This window comes from Bufo bufo, chromosome 5 (genome assembly GCF_905171765.1).
Source record: "Bufo bufo chromosome 5, aBufBuf1.1, whole genome shotgun sequence".
NCBI classification, from domain to species: domain Eukaryota; kingdom Metazoa; phylum Chordata; class Amphibia; order Anura; family Bufonidae; genus Bufo; species Bufo bufo.
In genome coordinates this window covers 73,973,267-73,991,819 of record NC_053393.1, presented here as the reverse complement: position 1 = coordinate 73,991,819, position 18,553 = coordinate 73,973,267, and the positions used below count along the sequence as shown (strand labels likewise).

The 18,553-nt window shown below is 43.3% G+C and overlaps 1 pseudogene; it reads right to left on the bottom strand.

The window, feature by feature from the left end:
- Window positions 1–8,974: 8,974 nt before the first annotated feature.
- LOC121002928 lies at window positions 8,975–9,057 on the bottom strand (annotated as a pseudogene).
- Between the last annotated feature and the right edge of the window lie 9,496 nt (window positions 9,058–18,553).

The window sequence follows — 18,553 nt, the reverse complement described above, 5'->3', positions numbered from 1 at the left end:
CACTCACCTAAAGAATTATTAGGAACACCTGTTCTATTTCTCATTAATGCAATTATCTAGTCAACCAACCACATGGCAGTTGCTTCAATGTATTTAGGGGTGTGGTCCTGGTCAAGACAATCTCCTGAACTCCAAACTGAATGTCAGAATGGTAAAGAAAGGTGATTTAAGCAATTTTGAGAGTGGCATGGTTGTTGGTGCCAGACGGGCCGGTCTGAGTATTTCACAATCTGCTCAGTTACTGGGATTTTCACGCACAACCATTTCTAGGGTTTGCAAAGAATGGTGTGAAAAGGGAAAAACATCCAGTATGCGGCAGTCCTGTGGGCAAAAATGCCTTGTGGATGCTAGAGGTCAGAGGAGAATGGGCCGACTGATTCAAGCTGATAGAAGAGCAACGTTGACTGAAATAACCACTCGTTACAACCGAGGTATGCAGCAAAGCATTTGTGAAGCCACAACACGCACAACCTTGAGGCGGATGGGCTACAACAGCAGAAGACCCCACTGGGTACCACTCATCTCCACTACAAATAGGAAAAAGAGGCTACAATTTGCACGAGCTCACCAAAATTGGACTGTTGAAGACTGGAAAAATGTTGCCTGGTCTGATGAGTCTCGATTTCTGTTGAGACATTCAAATGGTAGAGTCCGAATTTGGCGTAAACAGAATGAGAACATGTATCCATCCTCTGATGGCTACTTCCAGCAGGATAATGCACCATGTCACAAAGCTCGAATCATTTCAAATTGGTTTCTTGAACATGACAATGAGTTCACTGTACTAAAATGGCCCCCACAGTCACCAGATCTCAACCCAATAGAGCATCTTTGGGATGTGGTGGAACGGGCAGGGCCGGATTAAGAGCATCATGGGCCTGGTGCTGAGGATTTTGCTGGGCCTTTTTATGGAAATATATAAAATCAAAACGCGAAGCATTTGTATTAAGACAAATGAAAAATTTTAATTACCATTAAAGTGCCATAATAGAAACGGATCGAAAAGGTTTCTTTTTATGTTTTGGAGATCAAATGCTGGAAACCAGATGTAAGTGTTCGCTGAAGAATCACTACTTCCCTTTGTGTTGCCAAGATAGACGCCAAATGAAGGGGTAGTTGCAGGAACAAAATACTTTAATGGTATTGGTAAAATATATATAAATATATATAAATATAGACAGCATATACTGAATCTCCAAATAAAAGCCAACTGCACTCAGTGTCTTAATTACATATATATTTTATCGATACCATTAAAGTATTTTGTTCCTGCAACTACCCCTTCATTTGGCGTCTATCTTGGCAACATGGAGGGGGACCACGGGAGGGGGACCCTGAGGGTGGGGCACCCTCAGGGCACTATAGTGTCAGGAAAACCGCTTTGTTTTCCTGACACTATAGTGATCATTTAACATGACTATGAAGATTACTGTTTTCTAGCTGCTGTGGACTGTGGACAACAGCAGCTAGAAACAGTAATTTTCATATAGCTGTGTTATGATTTATGGACACAGCACTCAGCATGCTTAGCCAGTCAGATAGAAGGCTAGCTAAGCATGCTGAGAGCTGTGTCTGAATAACATAACACATTAAAGGGATTCTGTCACCAGGTTTCACCCCTGTCAGCTAAAAATATGCTGATGTTCAGGGCGTCTTCACGATTCCTAATGTGGGCTTATAAATGTCATCTGTGGGCATATTTAGCTAAAAAACAGCTTTTACTAACCTGTCAGTCAAACAAATAAGGTTCCCAAGGGGATGTTAATGGATGCAAGGTGCCGGCCGCACACGCCGCCGTTCGTGCCCAGCGCCGCCTTTCCAGACTTCTGCGCCGCCTCCTAATCCTCTGTGCCGCCTCTCGCTCTCCCTCCCTCCCCCCTCCTCCTGCTGTAAGATCTCGCGCATACAGGGGTTGAGCGAAGTGTCGGCGCATGCGCACTTCGCTGTAAGAAGCCAAATGGAGAAGTCTGCACGGGCGCATCAGGCAGAGCCCTGTAAACAAGCGCGAGATCTTACAGCAGAAGGAGGGGGGAGGGAGGGAGAGCGAGAGGCGGCACAGAGGATTAGGAGGCGGCGCAGAAGTCCGGAAAGGCGGCGCTGGGCACGAATGGGGGCGGGTGCGGCCGGCACCTTGCATCCATTAACATCCCCTTGGGCACCTTATTTGTTTGACTGACAGGTTAGTAATAGCTGTTTTTTAGCTAAATAAGCCCACAGATGACATTTATAAGCCCACATTAGGAATCGTGAAGACGCCCTGAACATCAGCATATTTTTAGCTGACAGGGGTGAAACCTGGTGACAGAATCCCTTTAAAGAAATGACTGTTTCTAGCTGCTGTGGACTAGCAGCTAGAAACAGTAATTTCTTTATGTGTTATGTTATTTAGACTGAGCTCTCAGCATGCTTAGCCAGTCAGTAATTTTCATAGTGCTGTTATGATTTATGGACACAGCTCTCAGCATGCTTAGCCAGCCTTCTATCTGGCTGTGCTTCTTGAGAGTCACAGTCCACAGGCTCAGAAACAGCCTGTGGACTGTGACTCTCAAGATGCAAAGCCAGATAGAAGGCTGGCTAAGCATGCTGAGAGCTGTGTCCATAAATCATAACAGCACTATGATTGCCCTCCCTTCCAACTGGATGAGTTTATCTGATACCTGCTCCAGAAGCTGCTGCTGTCTCGCGGGCTGGTGTGGCTAAGTACGTGTTATTAGCCGTTCTGTGGTGAATTTACATTGTCATACAGACATTGTTGCGCTGTATTAATAGCAAAAATAAGTATGTGCTATTAGCCGTTCTGCGGTGAATTTACATTGTCATACAGCCATTGTTGGTGTTAATACGAAAAATAAGTACTTCTTATTAGCCGTTCTGCAGTGAATTTACATTGTCATTCAGTGGTGACATTTTTTTGTGATACAGCCTTTTTTGGAAAAAAATGGTCTGTGAATGTAGACTTTCTTCTGTAGGGACTGAGTATTTGCATCGATTAGCCATTCAGTGGTGAAATTTTTTTGTGAAACAGCCTTTTTGGGAAAAATTGATGGGTGATTGTAGAGTATTTTTCTTTAAAAAATTGATGGGTGATTGTAGAGTATCTTCCGTAGGGGCTAACAATTCGTCGATTAGCCATTCAGTGGTGAAATATGTTTGTGATACAGCCTTTTTTGGCATAATTGGTCAGTGAATGTAGACTTTCTTCTGTAGGGACTGAGTAATTGCGTTGATTAGCCATTCAGTGGTGAAATATGTTTGTGATACAGCCTTTTTTGGCATAATTGGTCGGTGAATGTAGACTTTCTTCTGTAGGGACTGAGTAATTGCGTTGATTAGCCATTCAGTGGTGAAATTTGCAGTGATGAGCGGCAGGGGCAATATTCGAATTTGCAATATTTCACGAATATTTGGGCGAGTATTCGTCATATATTCGAGAATTCGTTATCTCCAGTCATTATTTTCTTGATTGCAAAAATCGGCAATTGGAAAATTTGCGATAAAAATTTGCGATCAACACTACTCCTAAAGTCAAAGATATTGCAGCCTACTCATTGGCCCACAAGCAAGAAGCAGTGAGGGATCATGGGTACTGATGAAAAAAATTCTAGAATATTCGCGATTACAAAGATATAGCACTATATTCTAGCACTATATCCAACAAGTGTGAACAGCACAGCAGTGTTCTGTGATGGCGGGTGCCAGCTGCTGATGAAGCGATCCAAACTTCCAAATAACTATAATCCAAGAGAATCCACGGCACTTCCTTACAAAAAAGCGTGTAGTTTATTCACCAAATAACAACGTTTCGGTTCGCACACTGGAACCTTTTTCAAGCAGTGATACAAAGGGGGAGTGCTCATAGCATATATATAGCATATATATAGCATGTTGCATATCAATTAATCAATAACATCAATTAAGTACAAAACATAATAAAATTCATGAAATTGTGTATCATAATCTAAATATACATGATTCAAAAACAAGTAAGACCCATGTTCGACATACACGTGACCAGAACATATATCTCAACAATGGTGTATATACCTAAAAGACTCTAAGATATTCATTAACACCCAGGTGATCTCATAACAAACATGATTAAAAACAATAGCCAAGTGTTTGTAACCTGATTAGGATCCGAGCGACACATTGAGATCTGGCGTGGTGTATGAACAGCTGTGCCTGCGCGACGCTGCTGCGCATTCATCTTGGTGTAAGCAGTCTTCTATGAGTAAATGTATCACCTGATCTGCAGGTCAGCTGATCCACAGGTCAGGTGACCGGAGTATTGGGATCACATGCGGCCTGTTTGTAAACGTTGCTGCGGCAACAGTCACATGACTAAGGTCCTGCAAAGATATTTGCTAATTCTCGAAGTGCCAATATTCGCGATAGAAATGTGCGATTAAAATATTCGCGATCAACACTAGAAATTTGTTTGTGATACAGCCTTTTTTGGGAAAATTGGTCGGTAGCTGTAACTACGGTCAAGGACAATATACAGGTGAAACTTGAAAAATTTTAATATCTTGCAAAGTTCATTTATTTCAGTAATACAACTTAAAAGGTGAAACTAACATATGAGATAGACTCATTACATGCAAAGCGAGATATTTCAAGCCTTCATTTGTTATAATTTGGATGATTATGGCTTACAGCTTATGAAACCCCAAAGTCACAATTTTGAGGTACCCTTTGCTCAGGGGATATAGATTAATTACCTGACTAGAGTGTGACACTTTGAGCCTAGAATATTGAACCTTTTCACAAAATTCCAATTTTAAGCTGCATTAATGCAATTCCTTTTAATTTGCATTACTGAAATAAATGGACTTGTGCACGATATTCAAATTTTTCGAGTTTCACCTGTATGTCCTTTACAGCCCACTGGGTAAATGTGGTTCCTGCCCAGCCACACCAGCAACTTGGCCAGGTGACGCTGCTTCCGCCTCCACGTTCTCACACCGTTGGTCCTGTGGACAATGTCTGCCTCTGCCTCCTAATCCTCCACCGTGTCCTCAGCCTCCACTGCAGGGACAATTCACAGTGCTCCTCCAGCATACCACATGTGCAGGGCACGACGGTGTCACGCTGTTCTAGACCTTGTTTGCCTGGGCAAACTGAGTCACACAGGGGAGGAACTGCTCCGTGTCCTTCATCAAGAAATCAAATCCCGGCTTTCTCCGCGACAGCTCAAAATCAGAACCATGGTGACCGACAATGGGAAGAACATGGTGTCGGTGCTGCGTCAAGAAGGGCTGAGCCATGCTTCTTGCATGGTGCATGTGTTCAATCTGGTTGTAAAGCGGTTCCTGAAGTGTTCCACCCATCTGCAAGACATCCTATAAATGGCCAGGAAACTTTGCATGCACTTCAGCCACTCGTACACAGCCAAGCACACCCTTCTTGAGCTGCAGTGGCAGAACAGTGTCCCCCAACATAGACTGATATGCAACGTTTCCACCGGTTGGAATTCCACCCTCCATATGTTGGACCGAGTGTACGAACAGAGAAAGGCCATAAACGATTTCTTGATGATCCAAGCGGAAAGAGGTACTCCCCTCTGTAACTTCGATGTTAGCCAGTGACAGCTCATGCGTGACACCTGCCGTTTGCTCGTGCCCTTTGAGGAGGCCACTTTATTTGTCAGTCGCCAGGACTATGGGATGAACAACGTCATTCCACTGATTCATATCCTGGAAATGATGCTGGCAAATCTGGCTGGTCAGGGGACGTGGCGCCTACATCTCACGACCACATGAGCCCTGTGGGGGCTGAACTGGAGGAGGAGGAGGACATTGGAGCACAAGCAATGTGTAGCGAAATGGATGGTTTTTCTACACAGGTGACAGGAGATGAGGAGCAGGAGCAGCCGGAGGAGCAAGAGGGAGATGAGGAAGACTAGGCAGATGACCCAGGCACACAGTGGCAGTACACAGTGGAGATGGAGGCAGGGAATCCCTCCGTGTCACTTGCGCAAATGGCCCGATGCATGCTCAGAGGGATGACTACTGGGTCTCCACCATGTTAGACCCTCGCTACCAGTCCAAAATGGGGGCCTTTTTTATACCCGCTGAGAGGGAGAACAAACTGAACTATTACAGAGACATCCTATGTAGTCAGTTGGCCGCTGCCTACATGCGCTCATGTTTCACTGCCATGGCTCCTGGGGGGGAGGGAAGCAGGAGCAGTACCAGCTCGATCAGCAGCAGCCTGAGTCTATAGTCGCTGATGAGCAGCTTTCTTCACCCGCATAGTGAAGAAACTACTCACCAGCAACTAGACATAGAGCAGAACCTGAACCAGCAGGTGGTGGCAAACTTGGCTAACTGTCATCAAAAATCCGCTGGACTACTGGGCAGCCAAACTGGATTTGTGGCCGAGTTTGACCTGGAACAGCTGTCCTGTCCGGCCAGTAGTGTGGCATCAGAGCGGGTGTTTAGTGCGGCAGGGGCCATAGTAACCCCAAGGAGAACTCGCCTGTCCACCCAAAATGTGGAGAGACTGACCTTTGTCAAGATGAATCAGGCATGGATCGGCCAGGATTTCCACCCACCAATGCCTGATTTATCAGATTATATCATCCATGCTGCCTCACCCAAACCTTGACAAAAGAGACCTGTTTCTTCTGGCTACCTGCCTCAGCTACTATTCTTATGCTGCCACCCACCTGATGCAGCACATCTGACGCCAAGTGCTCCTTCTTACACCCACCATCGTCAGCGGGTACTGTTATTGCCACCCACCTCCCCACTCTGTCACCGGGCCACTCTGTGGTCTCCTCATTCTGCTGCTGCTGCCACCTCCACACTATGTCACCTTGCCACTCTGTGGCCTCCTGATGCTGCTGCTGCCACCTCCACACTCTGTCATTGTGCCACTCAGTCTCCTTCTCATGTTGCTGCTGCTGCTGCCACCTCCACACTATGTCACCTTGACACTCTGTGGTCTCCTGATGCAGCTGCCACCTCCACACTATGTCACCTTGCCACTCTGTGGTCTCCTCATGCTGCTGCTGCCACATCCACACTCTGTCATTGTGCCACTCTGTGGCCTCCTCATGCTGCTGCTACCTCAACACTGTCACCTTGCCACTCTGTGGCCTTCTGATGCTGCTGCTGCCACCTCACCACTATGTCATTGGGCCACTCTGTGTACTTCTCAAGCTGTTCTCCCACCCTCCCCACTCCATGACTGGGCCACTATTTTGCCTTTTGGCCTGGATGACATTACTATTCATTTGACCCTTCTTCTGATCTGTCAGAAGGGAGGAAAAATGAGACGCACAACGGATCCTGTCTGTTTAGCAGCTGTTAAGGCATGTATGGTCCCATCAGAATTGGCTTATGATTTGGTAGCCAAAAGCAGGAGTGCGTACAAAACACAGAAGACATGCACTTGTCATCTCTGTTTTGGATCCACTTTTTTTTGGCATTAGCAATACTGATGAATTACTGACAAAATTCTGACCGAGTGAAGGCGGATGCTCAACAGACAGGATCCGTTTTTTGGGGGTTATTGTTCTCATGGATCAGAGGAAGGGCAAAATAATCATGTCAACACAAACTTACTGTTGATACCCTCTCCACTCTGTCGGGAGGGCTCTACTTGTATAATCGTTTAATAGAACAGGGTGTAAAAGGCGTGTGCTTCTTCTTGACGCTAACATTGACATGTAAGGCTGAGTTCATACTTGAGTTATTTGGTCAGTTTTGGCCCAGTGACTGCCCAAATAAGTGAAGTGTGCAGTGATTCTAAGAGCGACGCCTGTCATCTGTGTGTCATACTGACTCACAGTATTGTTTCACTACCACAGCAGACTCCCTATGCATGTTACTGCAAGGCACAGTGTTCTACACCACTATGCAGGCTCTCTACAGCCAGGAAATAACAGTTTTTTAAAGTGATTTGCCGTGAATAAATTCTAATCGAAATTGTTTTGGAAAATTTGGCGAATCGGCCGAATAATTTTTTTTTTTTATTCGATCATCTCTAACAGTCATATATGCTTGAATGGAGCAGGTATAACTGTATATGGAATTTTGACAAATTCAATTACAAACTGGCCAACCCCTTTAAATGTCTGTGATCAGAGTTATCTCCAATCATAAACACTGCCCACGGGTGTAAGTTGTGAGACACAGTTCTCACTGGCTAGCTTTGAAACTTTTTTCTTGCCCAAAGTCGTGCTCTCACCTCGTGCATCAAAATCGTGCAGCGTGCCACACAAAAATAGTGCACTAGGTCGCGGTCTATCGCAGGCCCTCTCCGAAGAGAAGAGCCCCCCACAAACCATTCCCAATCCCTCCGGGGCCGTTAAGCTCCTGCAAGGGACTGAGACCAGTGGCAACCCTCAGCCGAAGCCAAGGGTACGCCCATCTATGCTCCCGGCTTTCGCCTAGGCTGCCACCCAGGGCGTCAGCCAGGAGCTTCAACAAGGTCTGGACTCTCCCCGGAGGGAGAGCCCAAGGGGTTTGGCAGGGGGGTGAGGAACCAAAGTGGCCACACACACCCCCCCTAGACCTCAAGGAGGGGGTACCCGTTAGGGCGCCGCAACCCTTGAAAATCCTAGTGAACAAACAACGTGAAAAGTGCACACAGTGACATGAAAAATAAATAAGTAAAATGTTTTGCCCTTAAGGCCCGGACATTCGGCCGGAATTATAAAAATTCCTCGTATCTTCAGGGCCGAAGCCGAGCAAATAGAGGTGTGTGCTAAAATTGTGAGAAAGAAGTGCTTGTGCAAATGTGCCGTCACTCAGTGGGCCGGACCCCCGTGAGTTTAGGCACCCCAGGGGCACCACCCCCCGGGGCACTCGCACTTTGGGCTTTCAACACAACTCGACCTGGATGGCATCGATCCAGCAGAGCTCAAAGGTAGCTTCACATGGGGTCTCGGTGCTCCCGCCATGTTCCGCCACCCAGGGTTGCTGTGTGGTTCTCCGTTCCGCTCAACGACCATGGCAAGCCATGGAAGGAGTACAGCCTGGAGCGTAGCTCTACAGGACTGAAGAACAGATACTACACTTGATCTTAGCCAAAAGGCCGAGAAGCGATTATGCAGGCTCTCTACAGCCAGGAAATAACAGTTTTTTAAAGTGATTTGCCGTGAATAAATTCTAATCGAAATTGTTTCGGAAAATTTGGCGAATCGGCCGAATAATTTTTTTTTTTTATTCGATCATCTCTAACAGTCATATATGCTTGAATGGAGCAGGTATAACTGTATATGGAATTTTGACAAATTCAATTACAAACTGGCCAACCCCTTTAAATGTCTGTGATCAGAGTTATCTCCAATCATAAACACTGCCCACGGGTGTAAGTTGTGAGACACAGTTCTCACTGGCTAGCTTTGACACTGGCAGATGTCACTAAAGGGTTAAGCTTAAAATCCAAAAACACAGGACTCTACATGCCATTTATACTGGTGTCTTCTTATTTGTCAAAGGGACGTCTCAGGTATCCAGCAGCACCAGAGCCCATGTGCAGTGCCACCTCTGCACACCCCCTATTGCTACAGCCCTTCTAGTTCTAAAGAATAGAAAAGAATAATGACCTCTTGAAGAAAGACCATGTAGATGAAAGGAAACAGTCGCTTCATGTGCAATTAAGAGTTATTTTACCCCGAGCCACAGTTTACTTATGTAATATACATTTCCCATCTTCAGAGTCACCTTACAGAGGCTGCTGGGATATATGACTTCAAATGATTAAGTTCAGGAAATACAGTAGACTTAGACATTCAAATGGCTCGAAACGTAAGTAAATAATATATATTACCACAAATATCTTCTCTGTCGGCTCTCATGGTAATCAAAAAGTCTAAAAGATTTTCATAATGTTCAAAGTCAATCCCATAAACTACATTAGCCGTTAAAGAACCATGCCTCGTCGCCCTACAATGAGGGGCCTATTACCAGAAGCTGCACGTGAATGTTCTTTTAATTAACTACATTTATCTTTATGTGCTGTTATGACAGAAACTGTAACATAAACACCCGTTAGAAATACAAAGGGTAAAAATCAAAGTGTGAACGTCGGCGTTATATTTAACAGACGTACAGTGAGAAATGCTGAACTCCGCTGCATTTAAAAATTGGTCATGAAATGATGTCACCAAAATCTAACTCTCAAGCATAGTACAGCAATGACATAGTCCAACTCCAAGTGGCTATTTTTTCACAGCCAAATGAACATAAAAAAAAAGCTTAAAAAAGACCTTCCAGCTTTCTTGACAAGTCAGTTTTAATAAATACGGATTTCAAACTATATTAGAAACTAAGGGCGGGTTCACATCACTGTTATGGATTCCGTTATTGTTTTCAGTTATAACATGGTTATAATTAGAGGTGGGACGAATCCAATTTTTTTCTAATCCGAATCCGAAAAGGTTATCGAATCTATCGAAGCTTTCAAATCTCGAATCCTACGAATCCTGTACATAAGAATTGTGTGAACGGTGTAAGAAACAAAGTGATCCAAACACTTATAGGGGGATCTGTGGATGACTGCTATGGGGGGGATCTGTGGATGGCACTGTTATGGGGGGATCTGTGGATGGCACTGTTATGGGGGGGATCTGTGGATGGCACTGTTATGGGGGGATCTGTGGATGGCACTGTTATGGGGGATCTGTGGATGGCACTGTTATGGGGGATCTGTGGATGGCACTGTTATGGGGAATCTGTGGATGGCACTGTTATGGGGGATCTGTAGATGGCACTGTTATGGGGGATCTGTGTATGGCACTGTTATGGGGGATCTGTGTATGGCACTGTTATGGGGGATCTGTGTATGGCATTGTTATGGGGGATCTGTGGATGGCACTGTTATGGGGGATCTGTGGATGGCACTATTATGGGGGATCTGTGTATGGCACTGTTATGGGGGATCTGTGTATGGCACTGTTATGGGGGATCTGTGTATGACACTGTTATGGGGGATCTGTGTATGGCACTGTTATGGGGATCTGTGGATGGCACTGTTATGGGGGATCTGTGGATGGCACTGTTATGGGGGGATCTGTGGATGGCACTGTTATGGAAGATCTCTGGATGGCACTGTTATAGGGGATCTCTGGATGGCACTGTTATGGTGGGGATCTGTGGATGGCACTGTTATGGGGGCTCTCTGGATGGCACTGTTATGGGGGATCTCTGGATGGCACTGTGATAGGGGGGATCTGTGGATGACACATATATAGCATCTTATGCTATGTGTCATCCACAGATCCCCCCATAACAGTGTCCCTGCAGTGTGAATGACCCCCAATACAGGGGCTGGGGGCCAGCATCTGGATTAGGAATGACAGCGGGGATCGGTGCAGTCCCTGTATTCTAATGCATCGGCCCCGCTCACTGTAATATGATCTAACCTGCATTGTTAAGATATAATAATCCATCTGTATTACTTACATTACAACATTAAGTTCCGTAGCAGAGAGGAGGGAGGAGGCAGGCCGGGAGGACGGGCAGGTGGCGCGTCACTCACTATGTCACGCGCCCGTGCCGCCTGCCTCCTCTCTGCTACAGAACTTAATGTTGTAATGTAAGTAATACAGATGGATTATTATATCTTAACAATGCAGGTTAGATCATACTACAGTGAGCGGGGCCGATGCATTAGAATACAGGGACTGCATCGGTCCCCTCTGTCATGGATTCGTCGGATTCGAATTTAGTAAATGATGTCGGGATTCGAGTCCACGAATCCCTCGAATCCAACAAGATTCGAGGGATTCGTGGATTCGACAGATTCATCGTCCCACCTCTAGTTATAACATAAAATAACAGAATCCATAAGATGGAAGTCAAAATGGAAGCCTTTAAGAGACATTCCGTTTTGATCCTTCATAATACAAGTCTATGGGCAGCATAACAGATCTGTCCTGGTTTCCATTATGTAGGAGTCCAGTCCTGCATAACAGAAACCAAGACGGATCCGTTATGCTGCCCATAGACTTCTATTATGACGGAATGCAAAACGGAAGCCTTTAAAAGGCATTCCGTTTTGCTTTCCATCATAATAGAAGTCTATGGGCAATCATAACAGATCCATCTAGTTTCCGTTAGGCAGAACAGAAAAAAAGTCCTGTCAACAGGACTTTGTTTTCCGTCTTGCATTATGGAAACCAGACGGCTCAGTTATGTTTGCCCATAAACTTCTATTATGACGGATCAAAACAGAATGCCTCTTAACCCCTTAAGGACAGGGCCATTTTTCACCTTAAGGACCAGACTGATTTTTGCAAATCTGACATGTGTCACTTTATGTGGTGATAACTTTAAAACGCTTTTACTTATCCAAGCCATTCTGAGATTGTTTTCTCTTCACATATTGTACTTCATGACAGTGGTAAATTTGAATCAAAATATTTCATTTTTATTTATAAAAAAAATACCAAATTTACAAAATTAAAAAATTTGCAACTTTCCAAATTTCAATTTCTCTGCTATTAAAACAGATAGTGATACCTCATATAATAGTTATTACTTTACATTTCCCCTTATGTCTACTTCATGTTTGGATCATTTTGTGAATGCCATTTAATTTTTTGGGGACGTTAGAAGTTTAGAAGCAAATCTTGAAATTTTTTAGAAAATTTCCAAAACCCACTTTTTAAGGACCAGTTCAGGTCTAAAGTCACTTTGTGAGGCTTATATAATAGAAACCACCCAAATATGACCCCATTTTAGAAACAACACCCCTCAAGGTATTAAAAACTGATTTTACATACGTTATTAACCCTTTAGGTGTTCCACAAGAATTAATGGAAATTGGAGATTACATTTCAGAATTTAACTTTTTTGGCTGATTTTCCATTTTAATCATTTTTTTTACACTAACAAAGCAAGGGTTAACAGCCTAACAAAACTTAATATTTATTGCCCTGATTCTGTAGTTTACAGAAACACCCCATATGTGGTCGTAAACTGCTGTATGGCCACACGGCAGGGCACAGAAGGAAAGGAACGCCATATGGTTTTAGGAAGGCAGATTTTGATGGACTGTTTCTTTAAAACCATGTCCCATTTGAAGCCCCCCTCATGCACCCCTAGAGTAGAAACTCCAAAAAAGTGACCCCAATTTAGAAACTACACCCCTCAAGGTATTCAAATTTGATTTTACAAACTTTGTTAACCCTTTAGGTGTTCCACAAGAATTAATTGAAAATGGATATCAAATTTCAGAATTTCACTTTTTTTGGCCAATTTTCCATTTTAATCATTTTTTTCCCGCTAACAAAGCAAGGTATAACAGCCAAACAAAACTCAATATTTATTGCCCTGATTCTTTAGTTTACAGAAACACCCCATATGTGGTCGTAAACTGCTGTATGGCAACACGGCAGGGCGCAGAAGGAAAGGAACACCATATGGTTTTTGGAAGGAGGATTTTTAAGGACTGTTTTTTTAAAACCATGTCCCATTTGAAGCCCCCCTCATGCACCCCTAGAGTAGAAACTCCAAAAAAGTGACCCCATTTTAGAAACTACACCCCTCAAACTATTCAAAATTGATTTTGCTAACTTTGTTAACCCTTTAGGTGTTCCACAAGAATTAATGGAAATTGGAGATGAAATTTCAGAATTTCACTTTTTTGGCAGATTTTCTATTTTAATAATTTTTTTCCGCTAACAAAGCAAGAATTAACAGCCAATCAAAACTTAATATTTGTTGCCCTTAAATACAGAAGCACCCCATATATGGTCATAAACTGCTGTACGGGCACATGGCAGGCCGCAGAAGGAAAGGAGCGCTATATGGTTTTTGGAGGGCAGATTTCACTGGGATAATTTTAACTTGCCATGTCACATTTGAAGACCCCCTGATGCACCCCTAGAGTAGAAACTCCAAAAAAGTTACCCCATCTTGGAAACTACGGGATAAGGTGGCAGTTTTGTTGGTACTATTTTAGGATGCCGATGATTTTTGGTTTCTCTATATTACACTTTTTGTGAGGCAAGTTAAAATAAAAATAGCTGTTTTGGCACTGTTTTTATTTTTTGTTATTTACAAGGTTCATCTGACAGGTTAGATCATGATCTATTTTTATAGAGCAGGTTGTTACGAACGTGACAATACCAAATATGACAACTTTTTGTTGTTTGTTTCAGTTTTACATAATAACGCATTTATTTTTTTATTTTTTTTTAGAGTCTCTATATTCTGAAAGCCATAGTTTTTTTCTTTTTTGGGCGACTGTCTTTTGTAGTGGCTCATTTTTTTTCAGTATGAGATGACGATTTGATTGGTACTATTTTAAGGTGCATATGACTTTTTGATCGCTTGGTATTACACTTTTTGTGATGTAAGGTACAAGAAAATGGCTTTTTTTTACACTGTTTTATTTCTTTTTACGATGTTCACCTGAGGGGTTAGGTCATGTGATATTTTTATAGAGCAGGTCGTTATGGATGTGGCAATATGTATACTAATATGTATACTTTTTTTATTTATTTAAGTTTTACACAATAACAGCATTTTTTAAACAAAAAAAAATCATATTTTAGTGTCTCCATATTCTGAGAGCCACAGTTTTTTTATTTTTTGGGAAATTGTCTTAGGTAGAGCTCATTTTTTGCGGGATGAGTTGACGGTTTGTTTGGTATGATTTTGGGGTGCTTATGACTTTTTGATCGCTTGGTATTACACTTTTTGTGATGTAAGGTGACCAAAAAATTGCTTTTTTGACACAGTTTTTATTATTTTTTTTTTACTTATTTCACCTGAGGGGTTAAATCATGTGATGTTTTTATAGAGAAGGTTTTTAAGGACGCGGCAATACAAAATAGTTTTTTTTACTTATTTAACTTTTATACACTAATATCATTTTTGAAACAAAAAAAAAATGTTTTAGTGTCTCAACAGTCTGAGAGCCATAGTTTTTTTAATTTTTTGGGCGATTGTCTTAGGAAGGGTAAATTTTTGCGGGATGAGAGGACGGTTTGATTGGTACAATTTTGGGGTGCGTTTGAATTTTTGATCGCTTGCAATTACACTTTTTGTGATGTAAGGTGACAAAAAAATTGCTTTTTTTACACCGTTTTTTTTTTTACGGTATTCACCTGAGGGGTTAGGTCATGTGGTATTTTTATAGAGCAGAATGTGACAGACGCGGTGATAGCAAATATGTATCGTTGTTTTATTTTTTTTTACATTTAACATAATAAAAGCATTTTTGAAACAAAAAAAATCATGTTTTAGTGTTTCCATAGTCTGAGAGCCATATTTTTTTTTTGTGAGATTGTCCTATGTAGGGGCTCATTTTTCGCATGATGAGGTGACTGTTAGATTGGTACTATTTTTGGGGGCATGCTCCTTTTTGATCGCTTAGTGTTGCACTTTTAGTGATGTAAGGTGACAAAAATGGCTTTTTTTTACACAGTTTTTTTTTTTATGGAGTCTATCGGACCGGGTGGATCATGTGATATATTTAAAGAGCCGGTCATTACGGACACTGTGATTTTTTTTTCTATTTTTTATTATAAAATCAGGGGAAAGGGGAGTATTCTTTCTTTTTTTTAATTTGAAACTTATTTTTTTTTATTGAAAACACTTTTTTCTTTTTACTTTATTTCTGTCCCCTCTGGGACTTTAACTTTTGGGGGTCTGATCCCCTCTGCAATGCATTACAATACATCTGTATTGTAATGCATTGCCTGTTAGTGGATTACACTGAGTAATACACTAAGGCCTCTTTCACACGGGCGAGATTTCCGCGTGGGTGCAATGCGTGGGGTGAACGCATTGCACCCGCACTGAATCCGGACCCATTCATTTCTATGGGGCTGTGCACATGAGCGGTGATTTTCACGCATCACGCATCGCTTTATTTTGTGCGTTTTTCACGCAACGCTGGCGGATGCGGTGCGATTTTCACGCACGGTTGCTAGGAGACGATCAGGATGGGGACCCGATCATTATTATTTTCCCTTATAACATGGTTATAAGGGAAAATAATAGCATTCTTAAAACAGAACTCACCTTAATCCACTTGTTTGCGCAGCCTGGCTTCTCTTCTGCCTTCATTTGTGGGGAAAAGGACCTGTGGTGATGTCACTGAGCTCATCACATGGTCCATCACATGATCTATCATCATGTTAACGTCACTGCGCTAATCACATGGTCCCATCACATCCCATGGTGATGGATCATGTGATGGACCATGTGATGAGTGCAGTGACGTCACCACAGGTCCTTTTCCTCACAGATGAAGGCAGAAGAGAAGCCGGGCTGCGCGAACAAGTGGATTAAGGTGAGTTTTTTTTTAACCCCTCCAGTCCTATTTTACTAAGCCTTCTGTTTTAAGAATGCTATTATTTTCCCTTATAACCATGTTATAAGGGAAAATAATTACATCTACACAACCTTGAATCCTAACCTGAACTTCAGTGAAGAAGTTCGGGTCTGGGTACCACATTCAGTTTTTTATCACACGCATGCAAAACGCATAAAACTGACTGCAATTGCGTACCTACTCGCGCGGGTTTGCTGCAATGCACCCGGGACGCATCCTGAGACACAACGTGATGCCCGTGTGAAAGAGGCCTAAGGGCTCATGCACACGACCGTATGGCTTTTTCAGTGTTTTGCGGTCCGTTTTTTATGGATCCCTTGTTCCGTTTTTTGTTTCCGTTGTGTTTCTGTTTCCTTTCCGTTTTTCCGTATGCCATATACATTATACAGTAATTACATAGAAAAAATTGGGCTGGGCATAACATTTTCAATAGATGGTTCCACAAAATCGAAACGGATAAGGAAAACATACGATTGCATTTCCGTATGTGGTCCGTTTTTTTTTTGACCCATGACACATCCATCAGGTGGTACAGGACAGCCAATTGAGACGTTTCAGCCCATGGACACACCCCCTACCTTATAATTAAACTTGATCTGGGCGCCATTTTACATTCAGTGTTTTGTCAGTGTAGGGAGAGGTTGCTGTGTGGAGCAGGGACAGACTGTTAGTGACAAAAATGCTATCAAATAGGTCCATAAAAGTCCTTTTAAGGACTGATATAGGTGTGCTATTGATAGGTGTGCAGTACAGAGGGGTGTAATACTCTTACAGTATAATATACTTTCTAACATAGAAAGCATATTATAGTGGATTTGTATTGTGCAGCAGTGGTGGTGACTGGTGAGCGGTTCTGCAGCAATACTGCAGCTACACAGAGTAACAAACGCAATTAGAAAAAATAATTATAACTGGTGTGATATACCAGTCGCCCCCCAAAAAAACTGATTGAAGCGGGGTGTTATATACCAATATACTTTCTTTATAGTGCATTTGGGTACTTGAAATATTAGAGAAAATCAAAAACACTCCTGCGCTCCCATACAAAAAAATCTACCAACCTACAGTTAGAGGTCCGCTGCACAGTGTATATAATGGGCTTTGCTGCTGACGCCCAGGGTACAAAATTGATTAAATGTTGATTTACCTTACGGTAAAAGCTTACACTGGCGCTGGTAGGTAGAAATGTGACACATAAAATACAGTGGCTGGATGAATATTCCGATTTAGTAAAAGATGGATATCATTGACAATCCAATAAATTAATCACCGCAATGATAATTTACCTTTTCTCAGGATGTGGGCTGGAGAAATAGTCTAAGTTCTTTAAATATTTGCACGGTTCCCGTTCCTGTGTGTAGAGGGGTGTGAAGAGAGGCAAAACTTCACTGCTCACCTGCCAGCATTCACACTGCTCCGGCCGGTAGCTGCGTGGTGCGAGGGAGCAGGGCCGGCTCCAGGTTCATGTGGGCCCTTGGGCGATAAATCCCAGTGGGCCCCCATGAGGCATTTTTTTACATTGACATGTCCCCCTGTGGCTCCTACACGGTATAATGACTACTAGTGGCCCCTATACAGTATAATGACTACTAGTGGCCCTTCACACAGTATAATGAACCCCCAATTCCCCCCCCCCCCCCACTGTATAATGACCACCTGTGGCCCTGCATTCAGAATAATAACCCCCAGTCGCCCCCATTTAGAATAATGACCCCCAGTAGCCCCCACACTGGGGGAATACTGTATGGAGGGGGCTCTGGGGGTATTTATACTGAATGGAGGGTCATTGGTGATCATTACTAAATGGGGGACACTGGGGGTCATTATACTATGTAAAGGGCCCTCACAGTATAATGACCCCACAGTGGTCCTCCATTCAGACTAATGACCCCCAGTCGCCCCCACACTGGGGGTTATACTGTATGGAGGGGGCACGAGGGGTTATTATATTTAATGGGGGCTCTGGTGGTCATTATGCTAAATGGAGGGTCAATGGGGATCATTATACTAAATGGGGGGCACTGGGAGTCATTATACTGTGTAAGGGACCCTCACAGTGTGATGAATGACCCCCCAGTGGCCCCCTCACATACCTATCATTGCAGGGGAGCTGGTGGTCCTGTCATTCACTAACCGCAGCTCCCAGCTCCCCACATGAACCTGGAGCCGGCCCTGAATGACCCCCAGTAGCCCCCACACGGGGGGAATACTGTATGGAGGGGGCTCTGGGGGTCATTATACTGAATGGAGG